Below are 6,326 nucleotides of genomic sequence, written 5' to 3' on the forward strand. Positions count from 1 at the left end.
GGCTCTACCTTCCCTATTCAAGGTATCGTCGAAAAAGATGTGTTTTTAGTTTGCGACGGAAGATGCAGACACTTTCTGCTGTCCTGATGTCAATGGGGAGCTCGTTCCACCAATGAGGAGCCAGCACAGCAAACAGTCGTGACTTTGTTGAGTGTTTAGCTCGAAGTGAACGAGCTACAAGCAGATTGGCAGAAGCCGAGCGAAGTGAACGGGCTGGGGTGTACGGTTTGATCATGTCCTGGATGTGAGGTTAGACCATGTCCTGGATGTAGACCGGACCAGATCTGTTCGCAGCACGGTACGCAAGTACCAATGTTTTGAAGCGGATGCGGGCGGCCACCGGTAACCAGTGAAGTTCGCGGAGGAGCGGAGTAGTGTGGGTAAATTTCGGTCGGTTGAAGACCAGACGAGCAGCTGCATTCTGGATGAGCTGTAGAGGTCGAATGGCATTAGCAGGTAGACCTGCCAGGAGGGAGTTGCAGTAGTCCAGCCGTGAGATGACCAGAGCCTGGACCAGAACCTGTGCCTCCTTCTGAGTGAGGAGGGGTCGTATTCTCCTGATGTTGTACAGCATGTACCTACAGGAGCGTGTTATTGCGGCAATGTTGGCAGTCAGGGAGAGTTGACTGTCGAGCGTCACTCCGAGGTTCCTGGCAGTCGGAGTCGGAGCTAACAGTTGTTGAAGTTAGTAGTTAGGTTGTGGGTGGGAGAGCCTTTTCCTGGAAGGAGGAGAAGTTCAGTCTTGTCCGGGTTAATTTTCAGGTGGTGTGCGGACATCCACTGAGAGATGTCGGTCAGACAGGCAGAGATTCGTGCTGCTACCGGTGTTTCAGATTGGGGAAACGAGAGGATCAGTTGGGTGTCGTCAGCGTAGCTGTGGTAGGTGAAGCCATGCGAGCGAATGACAGAGCCGAGAGAGTTGGTGTACAGAGAGAAGAGAAGAGGACTGAGCCCTGAGGGACCCCAGTAGTCAGAGGACAAGGCTCAGACACAGATCCTCTCCAGGTTACCCGGTAAGTGCGGTCGGTGAGGTAGGATGAGTCGGTGAGGTAGGATAAGTGACCATATTTGCACGGCAGAGGAGTGACATGATGCCATATAAAGCTCTGGTAGCAGCAGTGACCTGTCAATCACAGTAAGCCCCGCCCTAAAGCATCCCCTGCTTCATGGTCTGTTTGACTCTAAATGGACCATTATTTACTAAATGAACATCGTGCTGTATTGAAGATGACTTGAAACTAGAGATTGAGACCATAAACTCATGTTTACAATGTTTACTGAGGGAATAAATCAAGAGAGAAGTAGAGTCATCTTCCATAGACTTCTATACAACCAGAGGAGTCGCCCCCTGGTGGTTAGTAGAAAGAATGCAACTTTGTCATCTATTTTTTAAAATATGATTTGCTTTCTTTCTTTGATTTGTTCCCTTGCACTGCCACTATAGGGAAAAGTGTTGGAATCATGTTCATAGTGGACTATGCTTTGACATTTTGTACTACTGCCACATACCATACAAAATATAATACAACAAGCCCAACAATATCATGATATTCATTTTTGTTAATATAGCCCAACTGTAGTGTTTAGCAAGATGCTATTGAGTTGCATTATGGGAAATGCAGGATCTGATATCTTTTGAGCTAGTGGACTAACTGTCTCGACACGCTGCTTCAGTTTTGATCTTTTTATTCATTTTAATCTGTCTCTTCCAATCAATCAGTCTCCCTCTGCACTTAGGAAGCAAGTCACAAAGACACGAGAAGATTAAGGAAAGTTTCACTTTGCACTAACGTAGTTTAAGGAAAACGGGCGGAATACTCAAAACGTAGGCCAAACGCAGTTTGCCTGACAGGTGCGGAGCCGACATATGATCCGTCAGATCAATGTCGGCTTGAAAATGAAGAGTTTGACAGTGCTCCGTTAGTTAGAAGGCAGTGCCACACCCTCTGCCCCCTTCACTCTCCCCCTGTTACATAACATGACTAGGCATTGACATGTTCTACCTCTCCTCCTCCTCCTTCTCCTTCTCCTCCTCTGGCTTCCCATACAAGAGCAGGAGACAGACAACAGTGGTACTTATGGAGGCCAAGGAGTCATGCAAATTAACGTCAGTCAGCATGAGTGTGTTTTGGCCCTCCAGAGCCCCTGTAGGGAGGAGGTGCGGGGCCAACTGAGTATAATTGGGCTTCAGCTGATTAGTGAAGAGGGGCTCATACAGAAGGGGGGGGGGGGGGAGAAGAAGAGATGCTGACGAGATATTAGGTGTGAGAGAGCAGGTCCTTGGAATCGAGGAGGAGGAGGAGGAGAGAAACTGACAGAACATACAGAGGGAAAGGATGGAGCAGGAGTGTGCGAGTGTGCGAGTTGCATATTCATGACCGCTGCCGTGTTTGCATCCAGACTCCCTCTGCCATCTCTGTCTGCCCCAGACTGAGTGCATTTGTCTGGGTGCAGAAACACAACTGAAGGTGTGCAACAGGCATACGGATTCTATGCATTATTTATTATCTTGTTTTCATTTATGTAAAGGATTCCTCTGGTTTCCTATTAGTTACGATAACGTGGCGTCATTTGCTGAAAAGAAGTCAGACGGGGGCCCAAAAAACAACAACAGGCAGAAGCAATCAGATGATTATACAAATTTTAACCAACGCAAGAATGTAAATATTGGAGGATTCTGCAACACCTTATAATAATGCCTCCAACTTTTACATATTTTTCTACACAATATCATGCCACCAAGGAGACACGTCTTGCACTGGTAACATTGGGATTGGAAATAAATTGTGAGGCCCAGAATGGTCCAATATAGATGGGATTCTTCTGGATATTGGGCTGCAATCATAGACTGTATGTAGGAAGTGGACGTCTGTATTGAAGACCTCTCACTTGTTTTATTCCCTCAGTAAACATTGTAAACATGAGTTTATTGCCTCAAATAATGGAGTCATTTTCTCATAGACTTCTATGCATTCCGACTTCTTTTTGCAACCAGAGGAGGCGCCCCCTGATGGCCAGTAGAGAGAATGCATGTTTAATCAAAGCACTTCCACATTGGCTTCAACTTTCAGACCTGGAGGTTAATTTTCTAATCAACGTTTTTTGCTTGTAAACTACGAGATCATTGCACATCTTAATGCTCCTCAAACCGTTTGAATAAAACATAGAACAATAAAATAAAAGTCACTCTTTGGTTGAACTATATCACGCGGTGACATTTAAGGATGAGGGATTGCAAGACACCATCGCTTCATTTTAAAAAAGGGGTCACGAGGAAGTTTCAATCCCACTTCCACGTGTAATTGCATGCCGCCTATTTCTATCACCACCTTTTTTCTTTTTCGCTGTGCAAGCAAATTCTTTTTGAGCCCGGGAGAAGCAAGCCGGTCCGCCGCTGGTCGGACTGTTGGCTCATCAAATGAGGAAAAACTCTGACACACTGAAACGCTGATAAAAAAAAAAACGTTTGGTTTTGACCTTATCACAGAAGACATTTGGACCTCACAGAATGAGCCGTTACATGCCTCCCATTGCCCTTTGCGGCAGCGTCCGTGTTCACACACCGACGCCACGCAAATGCCCTACACGGTGACAGTGGTAAAGATGAGCGAGGCTCGTATGGAGTGCGTTTCTATCATTAAGGGCCTTCCCGGAGACCAGAAATGACGGGACACGTAGTTCCATTTAAAGTTTAACCCCCCCCCCCCCAAATCCCATCCCATCACTCACAACAGATACTACATGTAACATGTCATGTGTGTGTGTGTGTGTGTGTGTGTACATGTCTGTGCGGGAGGATTTCAGAACCATTGACAGGCATGGAAGCAGCTTGTTGAACTAATAGCCTAACTAATGTGTCTACATTCCCCCTCCCTCCCTCTTCCCCTCCCTCTTCCCCTCCCTCACACACCCCCTTATCTCACCCCCTCTTTCCGCTGCAAAACTGACATCTATAAACTGAGCAGAGGAAGGAAGGAGGAAGGGAGGGAGAAAAGATGGGGGGGGGGGGAAGAGGAGAAGAGTGGGTTGACAAGCGGCGGACCCTCTCGCCCGACTCCGTCTATCTCCCCCCTCTCTCTCTCTCTCTCTCTCTCTCCCTGAGGGTTTGTCTCTGAGGGTAGCGCTATGATGAATAGGCCTGTCTGAGCTAACCTAGCGGAGACCAATTAGAGAGGGAGAGAGAGAAAAGGGAACCAGAAAAACAACGAGAAGCTGAAGCAAAAGGGGAGAGTGGGAGACAGAAAAGAGGAGATCGAGAGGAAGGGCAGATAGGTTAAAAGGGAGGTAGGAGGATAGGGGTAAAGTGGAAAGTTTAAGAGAAAGCATGTTGCTGAACTGTTGTGTGTGTGTGTGTGTGTGTGTGTGTGAGCTGTCAGTGCTGAGGGAGAGGCAGCGTGAGGCCTCTTAAGTCTTAACCTCGTCTGCTGCTGCAGTAGAGGCTTTGACAGCAGAGACGCAAACAGGACCGACCCTCGAAAAACACTCCTCCTCCTCCTCCTCCTCCTCCTCCTCCTCCTCCTCCTCCTGAATATGCTGGCGTCCTAGCTTCTTTTCTACATGTTGAGTGAACACAGTTTGTGACATTCCTTTAATATCAATAAATGAACTAAAGTCCTCATCCCCGGTTGACTGTTGCTATCAGTGTTTGCTGCAGGACTTCTGGACCACAGACGTAGGAAGAGGACGTAGGAAGAGGACGTAGGAAGAGGACGTAGTCACCGGTTTGTGGACCACGATTTGAAGCCTTGAAGTTTTGGGAATTTCAGCCGTCGCCATCTTGTTTTGTCTTGCAACCAGAGATGGAGCGACAACTGAACATAGGCGACCAGTAACCGTTCCATGAACTGAAAACACACTGAAGGGGTTAAAGTTGACCTGTCAATCACAGTAAGCCCGTCCTAAAGCATAGCCTGCTTTACGGTCCATGTGTATTGTATTGAAGAAGACTTGAAACTAGAGATTGAGACCATGAACGTACATAAAGTTTACTGGGGAAATCAATCAGGAGCAGAATTACAACTTGTAAAGTTTTGATTAAGTGATTTATTGATTGTTTTTTCTAAAAGATCCAATATACATTTCTCCAAACTTAGCAGTTGATAATACAGAAGTGTTGAAAAAAACAACAACAAAAAACACGTCTGCTTCTCTTCATCAGAAGTCCATTGTTTAAGGTACTTTAAAAGAAATGCTACAAAGTCAATACCCAAAACTTTTTAACCCTCACACACCCAGCTGTGCAATGGCACGTTGTCCGATTCCGCCCTGAAGTCACAAACACGAGAACCATCCCGAAGGGTGTGAACGCTGCACGACACTGGAACACGTTGGCGCCGCATGTTGGCCCAGTGCGGCCTGGAGTCAAATCACTACGTTTCCCTTCTTCCAACACACATTTGATAAAAGGGCCGCCTCACGAATAGCAAAACTCTCCCCATCCTTCTCCGCCCCCCCCCCCGTGCTCTCTGAAACAATTACAAACATCCCACTTCCCCATTCATCAGCGACAATTAAACAGCACGGATGGAGGCGACTTCGTGAGCAGAGAGCGAGGAGAGATGAGGTAGAGTCGGCAGTGAGAAAGAGAGAGAGAGGAAGGCTGACAGCACAATTAAGGTTTTTAATTCTCTGCTTGAGTGGGCCGGTCCAGTCTTTATGCTAATTAGGATGCCACGGCCGTGTAATAAATCTCTATGATCCAGCCTCATTTCCCTTCTGTCTCTCTGTCTGTCTCACAACAGCGAGGAAAGTTCACCCGCTACATCCACCTTTTTTTCTTTTTTTTCCCCCAAGGCTGGAGTGCCAATAGTTTCGCTAAAATTGTGTGGGGCGAGGAGGGGGTGGGGGGGGGGGGGTGTTAACGCTTACCAGAGATTCAAGAGTTCCACAGCGTGGCGGCGCTCGCCATTTTGTGGTTGGCCAAGCATTCGATGCTAGTACCACATAGTTTCTCTCCCTGTTAACTCGCTTTATTAGTGGTTTTATAGCTATATGGTTTGCCCCCCCCCCCCCCCCCCCCCCCCCCCAACACATCTAAAAAGGCAAGGAATACAGAAAATATTCTTATTCCTCTCCCTCTCTTTCCTTATTCACTCATCTTTGACGGACATGTCTAATGATAACATCTGCGGATGGGAGGAAACAAGCACAACAATCCGCAGATAATTGGGGGGGGGGGGGGGGCACGCTTAAAGATGTGGACGGAGAAACCGAGAGGGATAGATAAGTGGACAACCGTACACTGTTTGTTAAAGTAGCACATATATTTTCACCCTCATTTAGAGCACGAGGACGTGCGTCTTTCTTCTTCTTTTTTGGGCCGTTGT

This window comes from Cyclopterus lumpus, chromosome 1 (assembly GCF_009769545.1).
Source record: "Cyclopterus lumpus isolate fCycLum1 chromosome 1, fCycLum1.pri, whole genome shotgun sequence".
NCBI lineage: Eukaryota > Metazoa > Chordata > Actinopteri > Perciformes > Cyclopteridae > Cyclopterus > Cyclopterus lumpus.